Consider the following 13,482-nt stretch of genomic DNA (forward strand, 5'->3'; position numbering starts at 1 on the left):
AACTATATGCTGAGTAGTACATCCGACATCACATGAAGTTCTTCAACAGCAGGCCATTGGCCTGTAGAAAAGTGCCTAAATGTTTCCCTTCCAGATAACAACATGGATAGACGCTGCACTCGTACTCAGAGGGTGGTGGGAGCGCTCATGAGTCAAGAGATGACCAGAGCTAGGTCAACCAAAAGAATCAATTGATTAGGTCCACTGGGAGGGAACCCAACACCGATAGGCAGGACAGATGCACAATATTAACCAACCAGAGGACAGGAATTTTAAAAAGCAGGCGAACTAACCAATTAAAAGCAGTGGGCAAGTCCAAAGTCCCTCATAGCCCATAAACTAAATACAGCATGCCTCACAGAGCAGAGCATGCGCTGCCCAGGCTCGACCTAAAAAACTGATACTAGTGCTCCATCAGACAACTGACCAGCAAAGCTGCCACACAGGTCCCCATTAACACCATCACATCTTAATCATACTAATAAAGAGAAAATATTAAGAAAAGAGGAACATAAAGTATAGAGAAGTTAAAGAGAAGGGAAGTGCAAAGAAAAACTAAATTGTACAGTCAATACGTTTGGCACTTAACTAATGAAAGCAAACAAACAATACATCACCAGTTAACAGTTAGCTAATATTGTTTATCTAGTCAATAACGCTCACCGTTAAAGAGTCCAATTAGGGCTTTAAAAGTATTCAGCAGCTACAATTAGTTGTGTGAATGAGCTAGCACAAGAATATCAACACAGAATAACATTAAGCCATTGCAGTCTGTAAGAAACCGAGTCACTAATCAATGAGATCTGACAGAGCTCCCACAAAGCAAAACAATTTCTTTCCTATTAGGCAAATTGGTTTCTGTGAGGAATACCTGGCTTTTCCTTCTTAATTTAGCACAAGCAGCAACGCCTCGCAGTCCTGCTAAAATGGTAAAAGACCCAATTTTTAGAAAATGTTCTACAACTTATTACTTGGAGTTTCAGAAATCTCTAAATGTCCTACACGCCTTACAATGGGATCAAGCTGTAGAAAAGTTCCCTAGTATTCTAGTCCAGGGCCACTATTAAATGTTCAGTTGCAGCCAGTTCCTGAGTTTCCTCCACAGCAGCTCCTGCTCCCACAACCTGCATGTCCTTCACCATTCCCTAGACAAATGGGAGAAGCTTCATAGTGAGCTGTTTAATGCTGCTGTACTGGCTTTAATTAAGGAGGATGCAGCCTCCTCTATCTCCAAGACCTGCTAATTGTTTTATCTCTAGAAGAAAAGACGAACAGGCCAGCAGGCTCCTCTGTACAGAGTCTGGACCCTTTTCCTTCTCTGAGTCAGCAAGAAGAGTACTTAGTGCCAGAAATTCAAGATAAAGTTGGAGACAAAAATTCTCTTGACTTTCATCTATCAGGGAGATTGAAATCCCTCCAGCAAGCATTAGGCATCTTCTCTTCTCAGTCGGGCAGCTCTGTCTTTAAAAGTGTCCATGCAATAGTTTTTAATGCGCAAACTCAGTCTTTGATCAGCGGCAACTCTTAGACAAAGTAGTTCAAGTTTTTGGAGCATCCCCATTTAATATTTACAAACGCATGATACAGTTAATGTGCCAGAAAGGTGTTGCACTACAATTGTGATCCTAGATCATTATATGCAAAAGTCAAACAAAATGGCAGCACCCTGCTTTTCCCTATTCTTCTCCAGACTCCCTAGACGCCTCGCAAGGCCAGTCCTTTCCAATCTCTTAGGATCAAACAATATCCCCAATTCTCACTGGTCCTAGATGAACCTAAATCATGCTATGAAGGACTCTGCTGTGGCCTGGAGGTCCCTTCTACACAATTAGCTCACGTATTGTTACCTCCTTTGACAGGGAGATGTGATCTGGATATGAGATAGAGCTATCCTGCAGCTCATTGACAGCAAACCCTTGAAGCCAACCATTTAAGCAATGTAACTCAAGAGGAAATTATGTGTGAAAGGTTGCCAGGGTAAGTGAATTAGCCATTTGTTAGCATAAATTCAGGCAAGCAGTATGCCATCTTAAAAAATATAGACATGGAGTGTAATTTATCTACAATACATGATGCAAATTTGAAGTTTGAAGCACTTTTCTGCCAAAAGTGAGAAAAATAGCATCATGGTCAAATGGCACATTTTAAGACATAGACCTCCGCAGCTTGTGCCTAAAGGTGGGATTTTAATCATGTTGCTTTTTGTCTGAGGCAGCTGGGGAAATCTACATCAAGTTCACAAGTCATTCTTGAAACTTTCTGCCGCTGTGTAAAACGTTTTTGCACAAGTACAGCTGACTTCCGAAAGAGTTAAATTTGCCATCAATCTGAGATGGTTCTGCATCAAAAGGGATAAGGTTGTCTACAGCAATCATGTAGGATGTTGAGCTTTATCCGCATGGGTATTGAGCGGTCCCATGTAAGTTTCATCAGCATCGGGAACCAGGCTTACGACCTCCAGATTGGAGTCACGAGAATCAGGGATGCTCCTTATCGTCTGACTTGTGCCGCCACTGGTTATCATGGCAAGTGGGTGAAAGGCATACTTCCGATAGTTCGACCAAAGCGTCCATCACACTCATTCCCAGATATGGTCTCCAGCTGACGTATACTGGCAGTTCATTGTTCAACCGGGAAGCAAACAGATCCATGTCACACAGATCCCATCTGGTCATCAGTGCCTGGAAAATCCTACAATCAACATCCAGTTGCTGTTGTTTGAGCTATACCTGGAATTCCAATCCGTCACTTCATTTTGAAGTTCCAAAAGATATTCCAACATCGCCAACATGTTTTCCTCCAGGCAAAAATGCCAAAAGTCTTTCACCAGTTCTGTCACGTTCTTTGACTTTGTGCCTCCCTGTCAGTTTATGTCCCTCACTACTGAGATGTTCTCCATCTTCAGTAGGAGCCGGCCAGGAGCTCTGGGCAATCTTTTTGGAGTCTCAGTTCCTCCTATAGCCATCTTCTCCTTCTTGAGATCTCTTGATATCTTGCTCTTCAGGCCCACCTGCTGACATTGGATTCTATACCTAGATGTGGGATTGATGCAAAAATTGCTCTCCCATTCCTGCCTCCATGTGATCCAGCCACCACTGAATCTCTGTCTGGCCTTTTGTAACAATGGGATCAAGTCTGAGAAAGTTATTCCCAATCTGAGATGGGGTGTCTGTGGGCTTCTTATATAGGGTGGTATATAGTTTGTCATCCTTATGTCTAACTAACAGATCAAGGTAGTTTATCTCCTGGTTACTGTAGTGCATTGTGAAATGTAATTCCTGACTTTGATTGTTAAGTCATGCCACAAGAGCCTTCAGTTACTGTTCACCCCCATGCCAGATGAAATATACATCATCAATATACAATCTCCAGTTCCTGATTTGAGTGCGGTATGGGTTGGAATTATCATAAAACGTCCTGTCTTCAAAGTCATTGACAAACACCTGGAGCGAAACAAGCCCCTATAGCTACTCCTTTCTTCTGTATGTAAAAATCTTTTTAAAATAGAAAATATTTCTTTTAAATGCGATCTCCGCCAGTGTCTCCACCAATGCACACCTTTCTTCCTCCATACAAGTGTGTCTCACACATCTGCCAGTGGCTTTTATTGCCTCATCTTGAGGGATGTTCGTATTTAACGACCAGTCCTGACTGACCAGTGCGCCCGAGGCATGGCAGGAAGCAGAGTGGCTAGCAACAAGAGAAGTGGGGGAGGGTCTAGGGGAAAATGTTTAGAGACCGGTTGTGCTCCATACCCCTAAGTACAAACCTGACTGACTAAAGGGAGAACAACGGTCTAAAGTGTGTGACAGAAATTACCTATGTTGGAGCACTTACAGTTCACCAGTTATACATAACCTGTCCAATCCCAGGCTAGAGTAAGGTTTCCATCAGCCCACCCATTTGGCGGAACTTCGTCATCTGGAGACCCAGGAGAGAAGGGTCACATATAGCCAAGATAGTACAAAGGCTAAATGTACCAAAGTACTGGACCTCCTACTCTCTGGATGACTCAGCCTCTATGTTTATCCAAGGTATATAAGGACCGGTGGAGTGCAGTGCAAGTGATAAGTGCAAGTGTGATAAAAATTACTAGAAGGACAAAAAATATGTTTATTGAGGATTATCCTAATGCCATCTAATAAAAACCGCCTGATAGTTTGGGAATTTTTTTACTATCATTTGGCTAGGAGTGAGGTTAACATGTTTCAGCTGTGAGGGTCAATGACCCGGCTTTCTTCAGGACCTAATGGGTGATGTGCGCTACTGCAAATACAACTGTTCACGTGAGAACACAAATAATATATTTCAACAAAGGAAATGGATCAGTGGTTATTAACCCCCCTACCAGACGTATATCCCATATGTGTGTGGTTCCAAAGTTACTTCCTCATCCCTGAAACAAAAAAGAATATTATCAAGGATAGAGCTACTCAACTTGAGGAGGTGAATGGTAAAGAGTGCTCAAAACAGGGAGGTTCTATCTGTCACATAGTCGTTCATATATTATACACGACTGGTCCCATTAGCCATAAAGTACTGATGGTGGAGATTATAAATTTAATAAAAGGAAGGTACTCACCCAGCTTTCTGTGGGGGTAAGCCTCACCTCACCCGGCAATTGCTGGGCGTATGAGGCCCCGCTCTAGTAGTAAAAAGAGAAACCATGGGGAAACAACAAGTGATTACATAATCTAACTTATTTACCACTAGAAAACTCACAAAAAACCTCTATCTTGTGTGCCCACCAACCGTGTTACTCAAAAAAGCGGACCCAACTGACATCCACTGAAGGAATTGTTTTTAATCTGACCAGGATTTTCTTGCGCCAAACTCTGTGGTTACAATCAAAGTAGGCATAGAAAGATAGCTATCATCATAACCAGAAAAGTTCATGCGATGTTGCTCTCTGGAAGAAGCTCAAGCTATCTGAAATGTTACAAATAATTCAAAAAGTATTAAAGATAATGACCAGCTAAAAGTTCGTTGTATTAGTTAAAGATGTTGGTCATAATGCACTAAATACTCTGCTGAGCATTGTCATGCTAAATGTAGCTTCTATGCCCACAGAGGCAAATGGAGGGCAGTCAGAAAGAGATAAAACTTTGCTAAGCTGGCTCGAAAGAAGCAAGCAAGACACCAGGCTGAGATTCCTTTAGAGCAACAGAACTCAGGACTTACCTATCCGTCGGTACCTCGTCGCAGTCTGCGAGCAGTGTGGGAGGTACCGAGGAAAGCCAGGAGTCCTCTCTTATACTGTTGCTGATTGGTGAATGAGATCTCGTTAGTCAATTATCCAATAAGATACAGCCGCTGTCTGTTAGTTTAACGGCTTGTATCGTTCTTGTAAAGTACATGATACGCTTGCGCGGTTTCGCGACACTGTTCTGTTCCGAGCATGACCGTTGTTGTGTCCGTAATGCGCACGCGCCAATCCCGCCCCACGCTTTTTGTATGAACTTGGGCGGAGAGGTATACGCTTTTCTGGGACACTAGTTTAACGCACCTGCGCACTAGGCATTCACTCGCCCGTATGCGCACTCACTGCATGAGAGCCTTGTGGCAGCGTCAGCACAAGTTCTACACACCGCAACTTCAACAAGGTGTGTGTAAGCAGAGTGTATACAGAAGATGAGCGAGAATCCTTTTATATATACACTATGAGTCTCGTGGTTATCAACATGGGTAGCGTATTTGCACCTAGCCTCGCCAATCTCTACGTCCACCTTTTCGAACAGAATCATGTTCTCAACCACAGCAACCCTTTTTTCCATCAGGTGTTGCTGTGGAAGAGATATATAGAAGACATTCTGGTGATATGGCGAGGCTCTGTCACCGAGATCACTACCTTCCATACATGGCTCAATCAACAGAACTCATTTTTGAGATTCACCGTCGAGTCCAGCAAAGCTAGACTGTCCTTCCTTGATATTTCCATCGTTGAAGAGAATGGGCAACTACAATGTGAACTTTTCAAAAAACCAATGTCAAGAAATTCCTTACTGGCTTTCGACAGTCACCACCCTAGAGCCCTACGCGAGAATCTTCCTGTAGGTCAATTCTTAAGAGTACGCAGAAATTGTTCAACACCAGCACTCTTCCACAAACATGCCCAAGTTTTGTCATCACAACTCCAGGCCCGAGAGTACACTAGACGTTTGGTACGAAGAGCTTGGAAGAGAGCCTCCAATGTCAATCGGGATGCCCTACTTGATCAAAGTATGACTAAACCAGTAACCAAAAGGCTTACATTTGTTAATACCTTCTGCACACTGTCTAATAAAATACAAAAGACGGTTCGCAGACATTGGCGTATCCTTAATATTGCCACAGAGAAGATTCCCCCACCGTTGTTTGCCTTCAAACGAGGCCCAAGCCTACGCGACAGACTTGTACATACCCGACCAAGACAACAGTTGACACCTGAGTCCCAACACTCTCTGGGGACTCCCACCGGTACGTGGCCACTATCCTTGTGGCTCATGCAGTGTCTGTCCCCAGATGATGAAGACTGAATCCGTGGATATTGGGACTGACCGCCCTTGGATCTTGCGTAGTCACACTAATTGTAACACTGACCGTGTGATCTACATGATCTCCTGTCCGTGCTCCTTGAGATACGTGGGCCATACTATTCGTAAAATCAAGTTACGAATCAGCGAGCACAAAAGTACCATACGCTGCTGTAAGCAAGCTACATGTCTAACCAATCATTTTTTAAATGGCAAACATCAGGCAGACGACATGAGATGGGTGATACTTGAACACCCCACGTTTCCGCAACATGTGACTGATATTTCTAGATTCCTTTTCATCAGGGAGCAAAGATGGATTTTCCGACTCAGGACTGATACAGAAGGTCTGAATGACAGTATTCCCTGGGTACAGATTTGATCCCCATTGGATCTCGACACATGTCACAGTTGAAGTGCCATACCATTGCCAGTAACTGAAAACCAGACTCAACACTGTCATTAGAAAGTAATAATTGCCCCAGCAACGTGTCTTGACTAACTTCAATACCGTTGCAACCCATTTATTGAGCTGGGTAATTACCTGACAGTTATATGACCTATGGGATACATATTTTGGGTCCCCCACTAGACATGAGTAAATAGCTGCCTCATTATGATTTTTTATAACACCTCCAATAGTCCTACTACCACCTACAGTTCTCCACATCATGGGACTCTTGTTGATGATTTTTGTATTCTGACTTTCAAATTGTGACCATGTTGATAGCCACGAGACTCATAGTGAACATATAAAAGGATTCTCGCTCATCTTCTGTATAAACTCGGCTTACACACACCTTGTTGAAGTTGCCGTGTTTAGAACTTGTGCTGACGCTGCCACAAGGCTCTTATGCGCATACGGGCGAGTGAATGCCTAGTGCGCAGGTGCGTTAAACTAGTGTCCCAGAAAAGCATACACCTCTCTGCCCAAGTTCATACAAAAAGCGTGGGGCGGGATTGGCGCGTGCGCATTACAGACACATACAGCGGTCATGCTCGGAACAGAACAGTGTTGCGAAACCGCGCATACGTATCATGTGCTTTACAAGAACGATACAAGCCGTTAAACTAACAGACAGCGGCGGTATCTTATTGGATAATCGACTAACGAGATCTCATTCACCAATCAGCAACAGTATAAGAGAGGACTCCTGGCTTTCCTCGGTACCTCCCACACTGCTCGCAGACTGCGACGAGGTACCGACGGATAGGTAAGTCCTGAGTTCTGTTGCTCTAAAGGATTCTCAGCCTGGTGTCTTGCTTGCTTCTTTTGAGCCAGCTTAGCACATTTTCATCTCTTTCTGACTGCCCTCCATTTGCCTCTGTGGGCATAGAAGCTACATTTAGCATGACCATGCTCAGCAGAGTATACCTTTCTTCTATTTAGTGCATTATGACCAACATCTTTAACTAATACAACAAACTTTTAGCTGGTCATTATCTTTAATACTTTTTGAATTATTTGTAACATTTCAGATAGCTTGAGCTTCTTCCAGAGAGCAACATCGCATGAACTTTTCTGGTTATGATGATAGCTATCTTTCTATGCCTACTTTGATTGTAACCACAGAGTTTGGCGCAATAAAATCCTGGTCAGATTAAAAACAATTCCTTCAGTGGATGTCAGTTGGGTCCGCTTTTTTGAGTAACACGGTTGGTGGGCGCACAAGATAGAGGTTTTTTGTGAGTTTTGTAGGGGTAAATAAGTTAGATTATGTAATCACTTGTTGTTTCCCCATGGTTTCTCTTTTTACTACTAGAGCGGGGCCTCATACGCCCAGCAATTGCCGGGTGAGGTGAGGCTTACCCCCACAGAAAGCTGGGTGAGTACCTTCCTTTTATTAAATTTATAATCTCCACCATCAGTACTTTATGGCTAATGGGACCAGTCGTGTATAATATATGAACGACTATGTGACAGATAGAACCTCCCTGTTTTGAGCACTCTTTATCATTCACCTCCTCAAGTTGAGTAGCTCTATCCTTGATAATATTCTTTTTTGTTTCAGGGATGAGGAAGTAACTTTGGAACCACACACATATGGGATATATGTCTGGTAGGGTGGTTAATAACCACTGATCCATTTCCTTTGTTGAAATATATTATTTGTGTTCTCACGTGAACAGTTGTATTTGCAGTAGCGCACATCACCCATTAGGTCCTGAAGAAAGCCGGGTCATTGACCCTCAAGGCTGAAACATGTTGACCTCACTCCTAGCCAAATGATAGTAAAACAATTTCCCAAACTATCAGGCGGTTTTTATTAGATGGCATTAGGATAATCCCCAATAAACATATTTTTTGTCCTTCTAGTCATTTTTATCACACTTGCACTTATCACTTGCACTGCACTCCACCGGTCCTTATATACCTTGGATAAACATAGAGGCTGAGTCATCCAGAGAGTAGGAGGTCCAGTACTTTGGTACATTTAGCCTTTGTAATACCTTGGCTATATGTGACCCTTCTCTCCTGGGTCTCCAGATGACGAAGTTCCGCCAAATGGGTGGGCTGATGGAAACCTTACTCTAGCCTGGGATTGGACAGGTTATGTATAACTGTTGAACTGTAAGTGCTCCAACATAGGTAATTTCTGTCACACACTTTAGACCATTGTTCTCCCTTTAGTCAGTCAGGAAGCAGAGTGGAACTTGACACTGAACAGACTACATTTCCCAGGATGCGCCAACCTCCATACAAATGCAAAGCATGGCCAGCAGCACAACCTATCAGCAGAACAACTCACATATACGGCAATATGCCTGACGGAAACGTCATTTGCTTGTTCAATGGAGTAACAAGCTATATCGTAGCAGCAGTTGCTGCTACATATATCGATTGCTCTCTGGTGCTTGCAGTAAAGACTGTTTGCTCCCCATAGGAAGGCGGCGGGCCCGCTGCTGAGAGCTTTGGGCTTTTGGCTACGAGTCTAGCTTGGTGCTTTTCAGGTCTCGCGCTTAGCGTTGCAGTGCGCAGCACTACTCGCGCAGCACAAGACCTCTTGATAGGGGTTTAGAAAGCTACCCACATGCTCGTGCATGTGGGTTTGCTTTCCCTGTGTGGTATTGGCTTGCGTGTTCTATTTTATCGAAAAAACGGCACGAGATTGGGCAAAGGCGGGACACGCCCATTCCCGACAGTGGCTAGCACGCGCAGCAGTGCGCGTTCGCCTTCCTGCCGTTGCAGTGCCCCCACTCCTCTGTTGTGCACGCACACCACTAGTTTTGATTCCCGTGTTCGGGTTTCGATTCCGTGCTTGTTTCAGGTTTTTAAATGTAACAGTGAGAGCCTTTATACACGTCCGGAATCAGTTGGGGGAAAAAGGTGACTCTGAGTCATTATTTTAGCAGTGTGGTTGGGAACACATTAAAATAGAAGCGAACATGCTGAAAGTATGCAATCAATGCCGGGAGCAACAGCTAACTCATGGGAACCCCAAACTGGGTATGTCTGTGGATTTTGTGTGTGCGCCAGTCTGTGGGGGTCTGTACTGGGCACAAATAGGACAGCCCATCTAACGGCTGTGTGCCACACACATTGTAGTCTGCTCTCTATACCCCTTCGTCTCTGCTCCTCTTTCACCCCTTTGGCTCACCGCATCCTGTTGGCTGCTGCTGATGGTCCCACGAGTTGCTGGCAGTAGAGGCCCCTCCGGACCAGCACCGTGCGGGAAGCGAGCCTCGGGTTCTTCATGCTGCTGCTGTGGTTTGTGCTGCGGGCCTGGTACAGTTGTAAATCCAGATGCCGAAGTCCCTTGGTTCCACAGGCCCTGCCCTTGGCAGGGCTGTGGTGCCATAGGAGGAAGCAGCCAGTCTTATTACCTCACATCCTCCCCTCCCTGTACGGACAGCTCCAGCCTCAGCCTTACAATCAGTGTCCGGATATCAGCCGGCAGGCCACAGCCGACCGCAGGTAAGCAGATAACACAGGGCAGCCGGGCAAGGGGCATAACAAATAGTAAAGAGCAGCACATTCAACCCGGGGCTAGGGGTGCCACCCGCGGGCCGGTCAGTGGAGTAAGGCAGGAGAAACCATCCCTGCCAGGGGTATCATACATGATCAAGAGGGGCTTTTTTTGCCATGGTTGGTGGAACGGACTCTACCCGCCCGACCACTTCAGGGCTGCTGGGAGAGGAGAAGCCATGACAGTCATATCCCCAGTGCAGTGGTCTAGCCCCTAACTGCGACTCACCCAGAGGGCAGACATGCTTCTTGTTTTAATTGGAGGCTTCAAAATCATATTGTTAGCCCAGGCCTGAGTCACAGGGACGTAAGCTGCGCCCTTCCTTTTGCAGCTCAGATCCAAGTGTAGAACCCCACAGGCGCCACCTGGCCTGTACTGCATCACTGTACGTTAGCTCCCTCGACCCCTTCCTTTCCGCTGCTCGGGTCCAGGGATAAGTCCCATCCTATGCCAGGGCTGAGTGCAGCTAGTGTGCACCGGGCTGACACCGACTCCTGTAACCTTGATGGCTCCACTCGCAGCTCTCCTTGGTCTAGTACGTGTGCACGGACATGGCCCAACCGAGGCAGTGATGCACTGCACGTCGGCACTCGCGGTTCTCCCGACACGCTGTCCAGCCAGGTAACACAACGTTACCATCACCCAGGGACAGCAACAACAAAACTGCAGTTTGTTCGCCGAGCGCCAAGGATGCAAAACTGCAGCTTCAATCAGCTTCGTATTGTCTGCACTCCATCCCAGCTGCAGCAGCTGCTTCCGGCTATCCAAGGGAAAATCCATACTAAAACCTGCTCAGCCTTCTCTTGGGCGACCTCATCCCCCAACCCGGTCTCCTCCCTCCTTTATCCTGTAAAAAGACCCATCGCTGCCTCCTTCTTAGCTACCTAACTTGGTGCCCCCCGGCGCGCTGTTTGTCCAACCCTATTCAGCGTGTATTTGCTTGCTTTAGGATTACCCAGCCTTGGCCACTATGCTTGTCCCTTCGCCCTGACACCCGACCCTCCTTCCATGCTTCCACCACACTGTGCCCCCAACCCCTGACCCCCCCCCAGCATTCCTTCACCTCCATTGAGCCTCCCGCAGTATGGGAAAAAATCCCCCTTAAAGGCCTCCCCCTGTACCAAGCCCCCTTGCGCCTCCTCCCCCTGCCATGCGATCCTCCCCATCCACCCAAATTTGCACCCCAACCCCCCACCCCCTCCTCCCTTGCGGCGCCACTAAAAGGTCCATCAGGTGGCACCCATACTCCCTGTGGAACCACAAACACTCTGCCCCACGCCTTTATGACACTTCAGACCGAATTCCTCTTTTTCAATACTGTGGGTGATTAATACTCTGCCCCGGAACACCGTATGTTGTTGAGCCACGCTGAGATCTAAACATTATTCCCCCGCTCCAACGTCGGCAGTTCTGAACCCAAGGCCCCTCCGCTCCTGCATCCAACCTCCAAATACACTACTACCAAGCCGAGGCTCCCGCACCAGCCCCCCCCCCACTTCACCGCAATCCGCCGGCACCTACTATACAGGTCAGGTTGTACACATGACCAGGAACCGTTGTGGGTTTAAATACTTTATTCTCCCCGAGCGCCGGGAAATGCGTCTTTCCGCTAGCGCTACTCGCGGCACTCAAAATGACCACCGGCACGTACACACAATGCACTGGCGCGCGCTCCGAACAACTAGACCGCGTCGCCACATATTTCCCCCCTTTACATTGTCACAAAATATTAAACAATCAAAGAAAGATGTTGAAGTAGTCCTTGGGCTACTGTGGTAGTCAAGGTAACAGGTAATACATAGTCTTACTTGGTCTCCATGTCATAGTCTTCAAACCTCTTGGGTGCTTTGATCAGCCTGCCCAACCTGGTACGTGTGTTCATGGGGCTACCTCTCATACGCCGGTCGTTGCCTGGAGAGCTGGCACTTCCCATCACTTTTATCCTCTGCTCTTGTTAGAAATGGGGTAGCCAAGTCTATGGGGGGTAGCATGAAGCAGAGCGGGCAGGCCAAACTCCTGAGGACATGTGTGAAGCATCCACATGGTACCCAGAGACAACACACCAGGCACCCCACAAAAAGAGACACAACACCAGTTCTGGTTGGAAAAAGAATAACTGTTATTGGGTCCAACCTGCAAAAGCAAACCACAGTAATCACAATGTCGCGTCAACTGGTGCCAGGGCAATATATACACAGGGATTATTTACAGGGTAAAGGGAAAAACTTAAGTCCATTAGTTCCAGGGCTGAAATAAAAAGAGCGTTATCAATTGACATGGAACATCAGGCGCAAACATCTGCCATAAAACCTCATAACAGGAAGTCCAGCACTAACATCAGGCAAAGACCTAAATCCTGGGGCAGGAAACACAGTGCGCATAAAAAGGAATGGCAGAGACCATCAGCAATATGAGAGTGAGGGGAAGAAACACTAGGCATCAGCCTTTGGGCATGTCAACATAGGATAAAACATTAGGCGTGAAAAGCGTGAAAACACATCATGCATTATAACCCAAGGCACAGGAGTCGATCACTGAAACTCATGGACCCTCACTGGTGTGGCACCTCCACATAAATCAGGTTTCCTGCTCCGGGGCAGGCGTATTGGGACACTCCCCTAGCCAGGGGTTAACCTTATCACCAAAGACATCCAACCAGCACTTAATTTGGGCACTGGCCCAGTCCAGGGGACCCTCAGTCACTACTCCCCTTGGGTCAGGTCCTCATCAGCTTAACGGGGGCCAACGGGGCCCAACAACAGTTTCCAGCAGGGGCAGGGCGGCCTCCGGAATCTTTCAAGGCCTCCCCCGTAGCAAAACGCTAGTCCTGGGGGCGGGCACCGACCCTGTGCCCCGACACCCCCTCCAACTCCCACACAGCTGAGCCCCACTCACCAGGCTCCTCGAGATGACTCCTCTCCTGTGGCTGGCGGCGGGCGCAGGGCTTCACTGGTTTCACCTGGGACCCCTGCTAGCAGCAACACCTTCCGGTACATCAAGGC

The 13,482-nt window shown here is 46.7% G+C and overlaps 1 long non-coding RNA gene across 2 annotated transcripts in view; it reads right to left on the minus strand.

The window, feature by feature from the left end:
- The window catches only part of LOC144818937 (uncharacterized), a 324,952-nt gene extending 319,741 nt beyond the window's left edge, over positions 1-5,211 (minus strand). For both annotated transcript variants that reach the window (XR_013607182.1, XR_013607181.1), the window contains exons 1-2: positions 5,182-5,211; positions 4,583-4,645 (exon numbers count right to left, since the gene is read on the minus strand). This is a non-coding gene — a long non-coding RNA (uncharacterized LOC144818937). The remainder of the gene's footprint in view (positions 1-4,582; positions 4,646-5,181) is intronic.
- Between the last annotated feature and the right edge of the window lie 8,271 nt (positions 5,212-13,482).

Source organism: Lissotriton helveticus, chromosome 2_1, assembly GCF_964261635.1.
Source record: "Lissotriton helveticus chromosome 2_1, aLisHel1.1, whole genome shotgun sequence".
In the NCBI taxonomy this organism is placed as follows: domain Eukaryota; kingdom Metazoa; phylum Chordata; class Amphibia; order Caudata; family Salamandridae; genus Lissotriton; species Lissotriton helveticus.